The following is a 17,143-nucleotide window of genomic DNA, read 5'->3' as shown; positions in this document are numbered from 1 at the left end:
ACTGGTGTGGGTTTGGTATAACCATGCTTGATATGAACTGGTGACCTCTACGACGTTCTTCAGGTGTCGGAATGGTATGATATTTGTCACCCCAGGCGTGCCTGCCTAACTGTAGCTAGCAGTTTAGTTGTGGGATTGTCAGTCCCGAATAGAACTATTCACAAATCTCACGCTCTCCCTCCAGGAGACTCTGGTTATACTGTGGTAGGATTTAGTTCTGTACCCCGAAGGGTACAATCGAAGTAGTGCCTCACAACCCTGTATTAACTAGTTTACGTGTAGTGTTGTAGTGTTCTCTTGTACTTGAAACTGTATGTATAATTGTAGAGTAAAATTAATTACACTTAAATAATTATTTAGTATTGTACTCTTGTGTTCAGAAAATAGTATTGTATGCCATAAACTATATCTATCATAATTTATATGTTTGTTAATGTATAAGCTCTGGAATTGATAAAATCGTGTGTTGAATCCCAAACTATACCTATTATAGTTTGCATGTATGTTATGTATTCGATTCACGTATTGTACTGAAAACTATTCAATTATGGTTATATGTTGAAAACTTCCCTTATGCTCAGCATGTTACAAAAGGCATAAAATATCTAAATATTTTATAAAATGTAGTGATCTCTTGGTTGTATCAATTTCATAAGTTTTAATTCTGTTGAAATCCTTTATATAAGAACACAAAATTTCTTTGTGTTTTGCTTGTATTCCCCGTGAAAACGTTAAAAATAGTAAAAGTGTAGGGGTATGAACTCACAGGTGATTATGTGCACGTGCTCGACAGCAAAACCGGAAAGATTACCCTCGAGTTGGAGTACGCAGAATTAACGGTATCCTAATGATAATTAAACACATAATTGTATTTAAATTACCGAGACTTGTTTGAAGTGGAAAAAAGAGGGTTTGTGGCCGTGAACTGGGTTGCGGTTGTAAATGGGTTTGCGGTTGTAAAAGGGTTTGCAGTTGTAAACGGGTTTACGGCCTTTGAAGATATGAAGGATGTTCTTGGTGAAAATATGAAGATTTGAAGGTTTGTTCTTGAGGATATGAATGTTCTTGGGAGCAACTTGAGAGAGTTTTCGGGTGAAAAAGGTGAGAAATGAAAAATCTCTCCGCGAAAAACCTTTATACTGGTTGGGTTTACGGTCGGGAATGGGTTCTCGGTTGTAAACGGGTTTACGACCCAAGGGTTTATGGTTGTAAATGCGTTTACGACCCAGGGGTTTACGGCCCAAGGGGTTTACGGTTGTAAACGCGTGGCTGGACGAGTTTGCTAATTTTTCGAGGGAAAACTTGATTTTTCGAGCGTTTTTGGCCCCGGAAACTTATATAACCTCTAATTATATATTTTAGATTATTTCCTAACCCACAAGAACTTAACGGAACAAATAAAATTTGAAATTTTATTTAACGAAAATTGACTTTTTTTGACTAGAAAGTATCGGGTTGTCACATTATCAACTAAGAACACAAAATTAGTAACGCCCTTTGTGATAATCATTAATCCATGTGAGCGAAGAACGTTATGTATAGATCTATATAGGCTGACACCCCCGCTTGTGGTCGCTAGCTACAACCTCTGTCTGACGAGTCAAAACGAGCGATAACTTCTTATTCTTTATCTTATTCACGATGTTGATGAAGTGTTGGTGAGACTCTCGCATGGCCAATTTGATGGATTAGGTGTCTAAGCCCATAACTATATTTGGTATGTATTTGACCAGGTTGTAGCATGGTCCTTTTGGGTTGCCTTCACAAAAGCAACTTGACTGGACGAATAATGGAGAAAGAGGTTATTATGGTTTATTAATATATTATATGAATAATATATTAAAGGAGAAATCAGATTGTTTAATTAATATTGATCAATAATTAATTTAGAATTAATTTTGTGGTCAAAAGAGATTAATTAAATCAAGGGGACTGATACTGTAATTATAAGATAGTTACAAGGTTGGGCTTAGGATCCATAAGGAAGCAATGGACGAATTCTATGTGGGAGTCCACATAGAAATCGTCCAAGGGGCCTTCTGGAAAGATCCTTTGGGCTGCTTAAGGACTAAGCAACTGGATTAGGGTTTTGACTGAAACCCTAACTGCTCAGCTATATAAGGAAGCCTTGGGGTAACCAAAATCGGACACTTGAACCCTAAGAAGGATCGCTAGCCGATTTTGAGCCTCCTCCCTCTCTCTCTCTCTCTCTCTAAGATTCTCCAATTGCTTTTGGTGTTTGTGATCCATTAGAGGCATCACATTTGAGGTGCTAGGTTCTCAAAGGTTCAAGATCATCAAGCTACAATCAAATGTATCATTCTAACTTGTTTATTAGATATTGATTTCGAATTTTGTATGCTAGTATTAGGGTTTATAAGCCTTGGATGATTATTGCATGTACAATTAGAAAAACCTAGATCCAAAGCTTTAGGGTTTGCATGTGCACCATAGGATTGATGTTTTGCTCACAACCCAACACATTTGTAGTGCTTTATAGAGGCAGATTCAAGTCATTTAGCTTGGTTACAGACTCGGGGAGCCCCGAAGTACACTCTAAAAAGCACATGTATAACATTGAAATAGGATTTATACATTGCTAGGATACACGTATAGAACTAAAATAGGATTTATACGTTGCAGATTTCTCATATGAGTTGAAATAGGACTGTATGTAGGTTGAATGCACGCACGATGATTTGTGAGTATCAACATATTATCTAAGTACGAAAAATACTTAATAATATACGACACGCACTATTATTGTTTAAAAACTTAAACTTAATAAGTTACACGACATAAACAATACATATACACTTGTACGACGATAAAAACACGCTCACATGCACATAAGTAAGATAAGTACTTATACTTTTCGTCTTTGTACTTTTTGGTCATAGAAAAAGTACGCTTTTCATATAATTTGATAATTGGTAATATTTATAAAATACACTTTGATTATCGAAACACACTGAGTCAAAACCTATGGATTCGCTAACAATTTTTTTTGACGTATTTTAAAACACATGTATTCTCAGGAACCTACACATCAGAGTTCACACATCGTTTAAATAAGGATGATCTACTATCCATTTCTGCCCTATGCTTTTACTGTTGCCTATCTGTTCAGGCACTTTTGTCGCTTTATGTTTTGTTGTGCTGAACTTGTATCTCTTTTGTTGTACTTTTGAATTTCCAACAATGTAACCACTTTCGAAAATTAGTGTAATGTTGTTACAAGTGTTGTATTGTTCGATATATGTGTTAACTATGATCCAAAGATTATGTTGTTTACCCCGACGTATCCACTGCCGACTAGGGGTGTGACGCATATATGATTATTCATAATAGATGGAAATCACATGCGATTAAATTGTTTTGATATATATAATATGATAATCACATGTGATTAACCCATAATATGAGTTTTATCACGTATTACTAAAATAAATATTATCATAAAATCATATATTATTAAACACAATCATTATAAAGAAGAATTTATTGTTAATAAAAGATGCTAATCACAGAATGTAAATCATATATGATTTTTATTATATATTATTAGAACAAGCATTATTAGAAAATCATATATGATTAAGCATAAAAAAATCATATATGATTAAAGATCATCAAATGTATTATTATAACACAATGTTAATCATATATGATTTATAACAAAATATTATCAAATGAAGTATTAAACATATTTATTGCCTTCATCGCCTGTTTTGTTCTCATTTTTTTGTATACTTTTTCGAATGTTCTTGTTTTCTCCGTATGTATAAAGCGAGATTATTAACGTCATACTCAATAGATAAACAAAATAAATAGTCATTAATGAAAAATAGAGCAAAACAATTAAAAAACTCTAGATAATAATTAAAATCTACTATTATTCAACTTTATTAGGTCAAACAGTTGGTAGATAATCACAAATGATCAATAGATAACACTTGTAAATGAAAACTAAAATATAAATATATAAAAAACCTCGATGACAACCCTCGATCACAATTAAAAATGAGCAGATAACTGTTTCGATTTCGAAAACAGATAACCAAATGTCAAATACAAGTATAAAGTTCAATTACGATTGTTGTAAGTTAAAAAATTACATAATGAATCATTTTTTACTTTGCTTTGAAGTAGTTGTTCTCGCGAAATCCGTCATTAAAGATATTTTTTATTTTATCAAGTTTTTGTTGTTCGATTCAACAACCCTCGACAAAGTTTTAGGGTTTTTTTCTTCGATTTGAGGGTTTTCGGTTGAGAAATGGTAGATAGAAGTTTATCAGGAACGAGGATTAAGAGAAATGAGAGGGAACAAGGGATTATGTGACGATTGAAAAGTTTTGTTACATTTTACAAAATTACCCCAGTGTGTTTTTTAATTTTTGAGCTTTGCATCCAAATGTTCATTTATTTACAAAACTATCACCTTGTAAAATTAAAGGATGAATTTTTGTTCACGATATTCTAGAAATAAAAAATGTTCTTGCACTACAAGAAATAAGAGTATTACCGGCGACCGGCGACAGACGTCGCCGCTAAAGGTCCAACATGTCGCCGCTAAAGGTATTAGCGGCGACATGTCGCCGCTAAAGGGTCGTTGCTGTTGGCTCGTCGCTGATGCTCCATTGGTCGCCGCTAATGCTCCATTCGTCGCCGCTAAAGTTGCGTCGCCGCTAATTCTCTCTGTCGCCACTAAATGCGTCACTGCTATTAATATGTATTTCTATTCATACAAATACACATATACATACATAATACACATACAAAATTCAAATATACATACGAAAATACATACACATACATAATACACATATACATACGAAAATACATACACATACATAATACACATACATATACATAAAAATACATATATACATAGGATTGTACATACAAAAACACATATACATACATAAAATACATTCAACATACACATATACATACAAATACACATCCATATCTACAAACACAAAATACACATATAAATACACATCAATGCTAGAAATTTAGTAAGGAGAAGTGAAAAGGAAAAGGAAAAGGAGAAAAATGGAGCAAAGATGCGTGAAATTGCGAAGTTCTTTGTGAAATTCCGATGAGTTCGACGACAATGGTGAGCAAGAAGGGAGAACACAGAGAAATGGAGCAGAGAGGGGTTTTATGGTCGACGGCCTTTAGCGTCGACGCCTTTAGCGGCAACTCAAGAATTTGCATGAAATGTTTTAGGTAAACACCAATGAGGGTAACCTCGCCAACTCAAGAATCTTAACGCATTTGGGAAGTTTTGGCCAACATCAAACAAATTATCAGTCTCATAAACCACGTGAAGAAATCTAAGTTTCTTCATGTTTCGAAAACCTTTTGTAAGAATTTTAGAATCAAGATCCTCCTCGCCATGCCATGAAAATGTGCTTGAAACGTTAGTTGCTATAGCCCTTGTTTCTTCGTTTACCTGCAATCCAAGAATAGTAAATATGAAACATGGGTTATAACTAATGAAAGTATGTTAGTTTTCTCCACCATATATGTAAGTAAACTACTAAACTTCATCCTTACCAAGTCATTAGCCAATACATCTTCAATCTCCTCTCGAATCCACAATTGACTATGCCTCTTGGGCTCATCAGGGTGCGAACGACGAACAATATTTTGCCCCAATTCTTCTATATGATCATGCATGCCTAACCGTTGATTAGGCGAAATAGTTATGAGAGATTTTTGCTCAAGGACTTTTAATCCATTCTTAGCATGAAATCCACAACTTTCAAGTGCTCTAATTGCATCATCTTTTAGCCAACCTTTCAGTAAGCATGCAACATCTAGGAATATTTCCTTGTAATCATCCTCCAGACAACTATAACTTAATTCCAATTTTTCCAAGGTTTCTTTTAATGGAATTATTTTTAATCTTTCTACTGCATCTTCCCAATCATGCTTATCTTTGCCGCAAAGAAATGAGCCCAAAACTTTTATCGTTAAGGGAAAGACCATCAGCATACTTCACCACTTTTAGAGATACCTCTTTGTACGTTTGAATTGGAATATATCTACCAAATGCATACCTACTAAAGAGGCACATTGCTTCTTCATTTGATAACAGACTCACATCATGAATCCATTTCACTCGTTGTGCTACGAGCACTTGCTCATCTCTTGTTGTAATGATGATTCTACTTCCTGGTTTAAACCAATCAAGCCCACCAGCTAATGCGTCCAGCTGGTCTAAATGGTCTACGTCATCTAGAACAAGAATAACCTTTTTACCACACAACATCCTTTTCATTATTTTTTTCCCATCATGAATACTCCCAACGTTGAAAATTCTATCATTTAACACACTGGAAAGTACTCTTTCTTGCAACAATTGCAAACCAGAGAACGATGCGTTTGTAACTTCCCTGATGTTCTCAACAAAGCATTTCCCTTCAAATTGAAAGCTTATTTTGTCAAAAACTGCTCTTGCCAAAGCCGTCTTTCCACCACCTCCAATCCCACATATACCTACCATACGAACATCTTCAACACCCATTTCCAAAGATGAAACAATATCCTTTATCCGGCTCTCCATGCCTATTAAGTTGTCATCGACTTTCAAATTAATGGGACGTAATTCGAGTGAAATGCCTTCAACAATTTTGTTGATGAGTTTAGCTTCATGCCTGTAGAACAAAGGTGGAGAGTCAATCACCTTGCCCACACATGAACAATTAGTTAAGACTATAATATACAAACATATGCCATGTTTCATTGTTCATCTCTGACCAGAGTGAAACTGGAGGTGGAATTTTACACTACAACACAAGATGCCATGGATGACCTTTTTTGTACATAAACCAAAAAAAACATTGATGAAAGAATTACCCATCAGCAGTGTTCCTCAAATCCCACCCAGCTAGACATGCTGCGTCTTTCAGTGCTTCTCTCCACGTCCTGACCTCCTCTTTATTGTTATGTCTGGCAAAAGCATCTCCAACAGGCCCAAGTTGTTTGCGGACTTCAGAGGGATCCACATCATAGAACACAGGATAAGCAATCTGATCAGTCACCGTTTGGCACTCCATGATCTTCACAAGCTCATCCAAGCACCAAGATGAAAATGCATAGTTCTTAGAGAATACAATGATGTAGAATCTTGACTCTTCAATGGACTTCAAGAGCTCGTCATTGATCCTTTTTCCTTTCTCAAGTCTCTCATCATCCTTGAAAGTGCGAATACCTTGCCTTTCAAGAGCAACATAAAGATGATCAACGAAACTCTTTCGGGTGTCTTCACCTCTAAAGCTCATGAATACATCATAGATATAGCTCTTTTGAGTGGATGATGATGAAGGAGACACCATTGAAGGTATGCTTGCAAATCCTATTGAATTAAATCTTTGTTAAAGAAATTTTTATGAAAGATTGAAAAGAAACTAGGGATCATCTACATAGTCCTCGAGATGTGGACTCAGATATGAACTCAATCTCAATATAATGCACTAATGTGTTTGGCTTGGAAAAGCTATTAGATTCCTCCTCACTCTAAACCACATACCATATTTTATTCATATGGAAAAATAGATAAATTAACAAAATGCTTTACATTTTATAATCAGATGGTCAAAGTAGGCGGTATGCATTTACATTTAATAATGTAGTCACGCACAAAGATCTATTAATCATTTGTTTGTATCTGTAAGATAACTATTATGAAAACACAAATTTTACCCTTCCTCATCACAAAATAATGATACCTGTTCTGTCAATTCTTATTGCGGATTAGAGCCCACATTTGATTGGTCGGACCCTGAATCCAGTGAGAAACATGGATGTTGAAGAAGAACTGAGTGTTGGTGAGAAGCATATATGTAACATTATTCTTATGAGGATAGAGAACTGAAGTGAAGTAAGGACATCGGGAATCATTTCTCGAAAACAGTTGAGTTTACTGAAGAAGGTCGGGGGTAATTGGTGGCTATGCTGTGGTGGGAGGGGTGTGGTTGAGGGGCGGCGGTTATGGTGGTGAGAAGGTCGGACCGGCTTTGAACACGGTCTGTGAAATTGAGTTTGGCCTTATAGCACTTGAACTCTAGTGCAAATTGATCGTAAACAATCTCCGTCGACATTTTTTTTAATTGAGCTAATTTTCTATTGGGTTTTTATTTGAGTTTTTATGAAAAGTCGGTAAATTAAAAAAAGTGTTTGAATATGTGAGGACTTTTATAACAATATTTTGTTATCTCTTTAAAAATAAGATTTTAAAAAATCGGTATTTCTAACTTCTTAAAACAACTTATAAATTATTGGGAAAATGACTTATAAGCCAAACGGAGTTTTCAAACCATTCAAAAAAACTCATTTATGTTTTGTCTGTTCAAGAAAACCCAACAAACTTAACATTTTGTCTAAAAAACCAACTAACTTACACTTTCGTTCACTTCTCATTAGGGTCAACCAGCTAATGAAAGTCAACGAATGACATGGCTTATGACGTGTAATTAAATATCGGAAAATGATTTGTAAGACCAACGAAGTTTCAAAACCATTAAAAAACCCCAATCATGTTTTGTTTGTTGAAAAAATCCCAACGAACTTATGCTTTTGTTCAATTCTCATTAGAGGCCACCAGATTCATTACATATACAACTAGTTGGCAAATGACATGACGTTATATTTAATGACATGGAATAAACAGATTAGAATTTCCCTTTATATATCGATTTAGGGCTTGGAGAGAGAAAAACGAACGACGTCTGTGTTCGATCTCTTGTAATAGCTACTTCTTATTCTTTCTCTCAATCGTTGATGTCCAACTCAAGATTTAGAAAGAAGATATTAGATGATGAAAACCCTTGTGGATGTGGACGCCCTTCTTGGATTTGGACATCTAGAACAGAGGATCATCCAGAGAAAAAAGTTCAGGGCTTGTTCGACCATATGAGTAAGTGTAATTGAAAGCTTTATAATGTCCATATTCTATCTATTTGTTTGGTTTCTTTCAAAAACAAAAACTTATTAAAATGGACATGATAAAGCTTTCAATTACACTTATACATCTGTTCGAACAAGCCCTGAACATTATCTCTGGATGATCCTCCATTCTAGATGTCCAAATCCGAGAAGGGCGTCTACATCCACAAGAGTTTGCATCATCAAATATCTTCTTTGTAGAACTTGAGTTGGACATCAACGATTGAGAGGAAGAAGAAGAACTAGCTATTACAAGAGATCGAACACAGACGTCGTTTGTTTTTCTCTTCTCCAAGTCCTAAATGGATATATAAAGGGCAATTCTAATTTGTTTATTCCATGTCATTAAATATAATGCCATGTCATTTGCCAACTAGTTTTATACCTAATGAATCTGGTTTCCTCTAATGAGAATTGAACAAAAGTGTAAGTTCGTTGGGTTTTTTTCAATAAACAAAACATGATTGGGGTTTTTTGAACGGTTTTGAAACTTCTTTGGTCTTACAAGTCATTTTCCGATATTTAATTACACGTTATAAGCCATGTCAATTCGTTGACTTTCATTAGCCGGTTGACCCTAAATGAGAAGTGTAAGTTAGTTGGGCTTTTTTAGACAGAAGGTTAAGTTCGTTGGGTTTTCTTGAACAGACAAAACATAATTGTGGTTTTTTGAATGGTTTGGAAACTTCGTTGGGCTTATAATTCATTTTCCCTAAATTATTAGGTTGAAAATAAGGTTGTCAATATCATTTTTGGGTTTGCAAGATCGGGATCGGGATCCTACGATCCCACAAAATAAAACATACTTTTAAGTTTTAATTTATAATTTTAAAACATAAAAAATATTTCAAATATTCAATTTTTCGTTCAAAAGTTATAAAAACATCAAAATATTAGTCATAAGTCACAACACAAAATGATAAACAGTAAATTGGTAAATGATAAAAGACATAAAATAGTAAAAGAATTTCATTTGCAAAATAAATAAATAAATAAACTAAAAAAATCAAGGGAATGTAGGATCGGATCGGATCCCGATCCTACGATCATACTTGCGATCCTACCCCAAATACGATTTGTTTATGATCCGACTCGTTTTTCATGTCTAGAATCGTAAGATCGTACGATCCTACAATCAGAATCGTGATTTTAACAACCATGATTGAAAACGAGATTTTAAGGAATTATGATTTCTTTTTGGTCATTCTACATGCACGAGCGGATCCAACGTGTTAGAAGTGGGGGCACACGCCCCCAATGGATTTTTCTAAACCAATGTTTTCTTATAATAAAATTATACTGTAAGATAAAACTTACATAAAAGGCCCTCAATTCTTTGGATAACTTTTGCTTGATAATACCTTAAATATGCTTTAGATAAACTTTTGTTTGATAATACCTAATTTAAGTTGAATAGAAGCTTAGCCAACTTTATTATGACCACCCACGGAAAGCCAAAATAGGTGATGAAGAAGAAGTACGTAGGGTTGCTTTGGTTGAATGTGTTATGCTTGGGCTAAAGTGCATGTGGTGAATTGGTTATACATATTAAGCCCATTAGGAAAGGAAATAGATTTTTATTCTTATTGCATTTAGACAAACGAGTGTATATTAGCATTGATATTAATCAATTAAATGTACTTCAATGATTTAAATATTCTAAAAATAAAGTTTAGTCTTGAACATGTTTATTTAAAAGCCTTGTCAAAATTATTTTTTAAAACGTTTTTATCAGTTACATAGATGCTCATGTCAATTCACTATGTGATCAAATATATCACTCAAAATAAAATATAAAAAGTTGGGGTGTAATTGAATGGGTTTGACCCGACCCAATTATTTTTTACAGTTTGACCGACCAAATGCCCCCAATAGAGAAAATTATTGGATCCGCCACTGTCTACATGTATAAGTTAAACCAAACATTTTTTAAAAAAAATAACTTATTGACTTTTGCTACTATAAAAATTAATCCAAACATTTTTTTAAAACTGTCCCATATGAACTCTGGTTCAAGGAAAAACCGAATTTGAGCTATTTTCGTGTTTGGGGATGTCGGACAATGGTAAAACTTACATTACCCAAAAAGAAAACTTTGAAAGAACTTGGAATATATTTTATATTCATTGGCTATGCTCATTCCAAGACATATAGGTTCTATGTAATAGAATCTAATGACACAATTTCGATTAACACCGTTATCAAGTCGTGACATGCAATTTTTGATGGGATACGTTTTTCATCTATGCTAAGGCCTAAGGATCTGACTTTTGACACTAACGGAGTGCAAAATCCAGAAAGTTTAGATGATATTGTAGTACCAGAAATACAAGAGCTTCGGAGAAGCAAAATATTTCGAATTGCAAAAAGATTTCGATTCTGACTTCCAATTGTATTTGGTGGAAGGTTCAAATGATGAAATTAGTCTTAAATACTCTTATTGTTATAGTTTTAAGGATGATCCTAATACTTTTCAAGAGGCCATGGTGTCTCGATATGTTGTCTTTTGGGAGGAAGCAATTGATGATGAAATATCATCAATTATTGAGAACAACACTTGGGTGTTGTCTGATTTGCCTCCGGGTTCAAAACCACTTGGTTGCAAAATGGATTTTCAAAAGGAAAATGAATGTTAATAGGACTATTGAAAAGTTCAAATACCGATTGGTTATTCAAGATTTTTAGACAAAAACTTAGTGTTGACTATTTTGATACATATGCTCTAGTTGTGTATATTTCTACTATTAGATTGTTAATTGCCTTGGCAAGTATTCACAGTCTAATTATTCATCAAATGGATGTTAAAACGACCTTTTTAATTGGTGAACTTGATGAAGAAGTTTACATGAAACAAACAGAAGGTTTCGTTATGACTGGTAAAGAACATATGATATGTAAATTGGTAAAATCTTTGTATGGGTTAAAACAAGCACCCAAACAATGGCATCAAAAGTTTGATGAGGTATTTTCGTCCTCTGTTTTTAAGTTAATACAATGTGAAAAATGTGTTTATAATAGATTTAATGATGTCACTAGTGTATGAGTGACCATCTGCATATACGTAGATGACATGTTGATTTTTGGTACTAACTAAGATCAAATAGATGAAACAAAGCAATTGTTGTCATCTAAATTTTCCATGAAATACTTGGTAGAGGCTGATGTAATTCTTGGTATAGGGATGAAGTGGGTGTACAATGGCATAGTAATGACTGAAAGTCATTATGTTGAGAAAATTCTTAAACGGTTTAATTTCAGTGATAGTTCTCCAATGAGCATTCATATGGATTCAAGTGTGCAATTAATGGCAGACACTGGCATTCCTATTTCACAATCAGAGTACTCTAAGTCTATTGGTATCTTGATATATGCTATGACAACCCTAACATTACTTTTTTTGTGCGAAAGTTGAGCAAATACATTAGTAATCCTAGTGCTCAACATTCTCAAGCAATTAATAGAGTGTTTAAGTATCTTAAGGGAAGCATGAATTATAGCTTTAGTTACTTAGGAATTTGTAACGCCCTGTTCCGAACCGTTTCTTATTTCGGGGTGGTGACCAAAGATCGGGTATTATCTGGCTTAGGACCTTTGAGGAAATGAGATCTGGACCCATTTGGATGTGGGTGACGTAATTTAGATGATCCGGGTGTTCGGTTTGTGTTTTGGAGCCAAGGGGTATTTTGTAAAGTTCTGCTTGGGCTTTTATGGAAATTGGATTTTTGTTCGGGAAATTTTAAGGCAAGTATGGGTTGATAAAAGTGTAGAGCTTCTTGTTACCTTTTCATGGATATAAGGATCGTCGAAATCGGATTTATGATGAAGAAGTTATGGCCTTCGAAGGATTATAAGGTTTAACAATAACCCTAGTATGCATGGCGTACATAAGGAGTACGCAGGGCGTACTAGTGCAAAGTTTAGTATGTGGGGCGTACACTGGTGTACGCTTATCATACTAAGAGGGATTGATCGCATGACCAAGGCCTCGTATGTTGGGCGTAAGAGGATTACATTGGGCGTATGATGGTTTAATGAAACCCTAGTTTTGTGATGTTGCACCCTATTTAAGCTCATGAAGTTCCTAGGGCTGGCCTCTTTACCAGCTCCCATACCTCCTAAACCCTAAATTTCGACTCGTAGCCTCCATTTTTGTATCTTTGAGCTCGTGAGAAGAAGCTGGTGCTTATTTTGCTCATTTTGAAGGGATTGAAGAAGATTGAAAGTACATTGCTTAGTGTGAAGCTTAAAGATCCAGAATCATCACTCATTTTGCAAGTCTTTTGAGGTATCAAGTTCATACCTTGTCTTCTCCTTGATTAGATCTCTACATGTCTTGGTTTTTATGTTTTGGGTCCTTTTTGGGTTAGTTTGATGAGTAAAGTTGGTTGTAGGGTTTATCCTTTTAGATCTGGGCTTATGATGAGTTTCTTAAGCTTAAAGGTGCAAGCTTTATGGTACTTATGATCTCTTGCATGCATTAAGTCATCTAGTAAGTCCTTTTGAGCTTTAAGAGCTTCATTAAGCCATGCATGCAAATAAAGTTGGCAACTTTACGTGATTAACCACCTAAAGGAAGTTAAATATGAGTTTGGATCGTGGTCTTAATCGATTAAGAGCTTATGTGGGAAAGTTGGTGAGTACGCAGGGCGTACAAGCATGTACGCTGCGCGTACAAGCCCTTTAAGCAGTACGCTAAGCGTACAGGCTGAGTACGCCCTACGTACTCATTAGGTTGGGTTTCTTTTGTTTTGGATTAGGAGGGGCTTGGCTGTCTTGGGCCATGTTGGGCCATCAAAATTCAAGTGTTTTTAGGCTAAGTATATTTTTGGACCTTGGTTTAAGGCCCATGAAAGGGTTTGGGCCCAATTTGGAAAATTGGGCCATATTTGTAGGGTTGTTCACTATTTGGATAAAACCGAATTATCCAATTGGACAATTTGGATTGAACTATTTGGTTCGGATATTCGGATTTTTGGATTGGTTTTCACCAAAACCGAATTATTATTTTGGATTGATTTTGGTTTATAAAATAAGAACTGAATAGTCCAAAATAACCGAATAAACATTTATTATTTATTTATTTTTAATATATCTATAATTATTTATTAATTTTGTAATTTATTTTTTCAAATAGGTTCAAAACCTTTCACCCGATAAAAGACCCATTGATATCCATTTTATCTCAATAGTTTTCTATCTGTAACATATTTAACCATAAGATATTTTTTTAGTAGTTGTTTATAAATTTCAAATCACAACTAAATAATTTGTTTTTGCTTCTTGTGTAAAGTTGGGTAATATTATAATTATATGTCATTTTAAAATATTTCGGTTTTTGAAAACTGAATTATAAAAACCGATCCAACCGAATTGTAATTGGATCGGATTGGATATGAATTTAGTTTGGACTATTCGGAGCCTTGTTTTGAAAACCGAAATCAATTTGGATTCACTTAATTGGATCGGATCAAACTGATCCATCCAAACGAACACCCCTACATATTTGGGCCATAGGTGTTTATTTGGAATTTGGGGCTTTGGGTTGGTGGTTTGGGCCTAGGCTTTCGGCCAAGTTGGGCAAAGGGTAAAAAGGGCTTTTACCCTAGTTTGGACACTTAGTGTGGGTCAGGATCCGTTTATTGATGGATGATTATTTGGGTGATTGATAGCGTTGGGATCTTAGCATGACAGCAGCCAGAGATTCTTTCTATGAGATTAGGCAGTGCGAGGTGATCTTCCTCCCTATTTTTAGCGGGTCGAAGGCACCAATGTCGGCCCATGGTTGGCTATGTTGGGTGCTAGATGTCTACGTAACTCTTGCATGTGTATGTGCTTGTATGCTTACTGGGCGGGGCACAATGGTTATTCTGTATGCTAGTATCTGGTTATGCGTATATGATTTGTATGTGGGCAGGGCCCATTATGCGAGTTTGGGCAGGGCCTGTTATACTCTGTGGGCAGGGCTCGATGATTGTGCGGTATGCTGTTATCTTTGTGATTTTTGCATGTGTTTGTATGTTTATATGATTATATATTTATATTTATGCTAGGCGGGGCCCGATCGTTATACCGAGTGGGGCCCGTTGCCAGGCAGGCCCCGATGACAGGGAGGGGCCCATTATGTTTTTATCTATCTATATATGGTATGTGGTATTTTGGGGGACTCACTAAGCTTTGTGCTTACGGTTATCAGTTTATGTTTCAGGTACTTCGGTTTTCAAATGGAAGAGCTCAGGATGATTGCAGAGCACACACCACCTCGTTCTGTATTTTCTTGATTTACTCAGATATGATGTGATGATTGATATAATTGTTTTATCTAGATTTTTATGGTGATGTTTCTAGAATACCGGTTTTATTAATTGAAAATAAAATTTTTGGGTCTCATTTGGGACGTTACAAGTTGGTATCAGAGCCTTGGTTTGAGGGATTCAGACATACTCTTGGGTGTGTCTAAACTCAAACTGAGGATTTAAAGGAATAGTATTTTTAAGAAAAGAGTTTTCTAAGATAAGAAATGGTGTGGTGCGTGCAATCAGCTGAGCTCAAGTAAGTATTTCCCAAAATACCCATACATCTTATCTGATATGATTTTATTTTTGAATCTGTGAATCACATGCTAGTTACGGCTAAGGATCTGCTCAGTTTTTGCATGATAGAATGCTAGGAGAGATACCTTTTATGCCTATTGTATGACCTTGTAGCTTTGCATGCTAGTTCTGATCTGTCAATGATAGATTGGCCTGATATGTGATACCTTGTAGCTTATGAAGCATGGGATGCTAGATTGGGTATAATTTGTATGCATAAGGCAGTCGGTAGTGAGAGTGAAGGTTCCTATCATAAGTTGTGGTGTGTGATTTTGAATGTTCCTTGGTTATTCTACGGATTGGAGTGCTACTGCATGCATGCTGATTGCTTTGTGCTTTGTGGGACTCTTGAGTGATGTGAGTTAGCTGTTAAGTGAATATGTTAAGTCACATGTAATAAAGGTTGAATAATCTCAGAGTGATGGATTTGACCCTATTGCGCATCTCTCGTTTGAGTCTAACCGTTGTAGGGATGAGTCTTTTACTCGAAGGATTATCTAAGCTTTGTTGCATGTGATTGTGTTCACGAAGTAGCTAACTAAAATTATGAGGAGTTCTTCAGCAGCTGATTGCAGGGTGAGGTCGGGACCCGAGGAAAGCCTAAGGAATGCTTCAGTGGGTTTTGTTGCATTTTTTAGAGAGTTCTTGGAGTATTGGTTTGAGAAGGTGACTTGGAGGATTCGGGATGATTCTTGAGGAAAGTATAGATAGGTATGGAAGGTAGTATTGGGCTCGTACTACTAAAAGCACAAGACCCATACTCGAATCGGGGAGAATCTTGGAGAATCTAGGAAGCCTGTGGGGTGAGGATTCTTGTGTATGTTCTGATCTTTTGCATGGTGTTTTTCAGTATGGTGTTGAGCACTCAGGAAGGGGATTTAGGTTATGGTTCCGACTCAGGTGTAGGTACTGAGCCGATCGATGAGCGGATGCAGAAGTTCATCTCGTCAGAGATTACCCGTGGTATTTTTGAGCAAACTCCTGTGATCTTTGGTTCGGTTAAGGAAGGGATTTTGGATCTCTTGGATGGTCCTCTCGGGGCCTTTCGGGCCGTGATTGTATCGGGGCAGTTGGGGGCTCACCTGGAGCCCATGGCTTGTGGAACCCTAGAATCCTTCAGGAAGGAGGATTCTATTGCTAGTTCTTATCAGTTAGGATCAGATACGGGTTATGGACCATGTTTTCAGGGAGGTCGATCCCATGATTGGATTGTCGTGGAGGGCTCGCGATCCTTACATGATGAGTTACCCGACATCATTAGGCGTGTCACTGATAGATTGGTCACCAGGTTCGAGAGTCGGGCCTCGATTGTTCAGGCGGTTGATGGGATGGTTGGGGTAACCCAGGAGCAGGAGATTGGTTCTGATAGGCAACTGGGGAAGAGGAAGTGGACGCAGGCTCTGGTTCGACGATTTGAGCAGTTGGACGTTGCCATAGCTAGTGTTAGGGTCCCGAGGGGAAGTGGTGGTTGCACGAAGGATGAAGGGGCACATAAGGATGCGCACATTAGGTCTAAGTGCAGCAGGTGTGGGTGGAAGGGCCACCTCTGCCAAGATTGCACACTGGAGGTAGAATTGTGTCATCGATGTCATCAT

At 36.2% G+C, this 17,143-nt stretch overlaps 1 pseudogene across 1 annotated transcript; it reads right to left on the bottom strand.

Moving 5' to 3' along the window:
• Positions 1 to 4,869: 4,869 nt before the first annotated feature.
• Positions 4,870 to 7,437, bottom strand: LOC145159068 (TMV resistance protein N pseudogene; annotated as a pseudogene). The gene is made up of 3 exons (XR_013737483.1): positions 6,871 to 7,437; positions 5,566 to 6,668; positions 4,870 to 5,461 (listed from the first exon to the last, which is right to left on the bottom strand). The product of XR_013737483.1 is annotated as a TMV resistance protein N pseudogene (transcript).
• Positions 7,438 to 17,143: the final 9,706 nt, after the last annotated feature.

Source organism: Lactuca virosa, chromosome 2 (genome assembly GCF_052849685.1).
Source record: "Lactuca virosa cultivar CGN04683 chromosome 2, Lactuca_virosa_CGN04683_v6, whole genome shotgun sequence".
Classification (NCBI taxonomy): Eukaryota; Viridiplantae; Streptophyta; class Magnoliopsida; order Asterales; family Asteraceae; genus Lactuca; species Lactuca virosa.
Note: the sequence above shows the minus strand (reverse complement) of the source record. Positions and strands in the feature narration are given on the sequence as shown.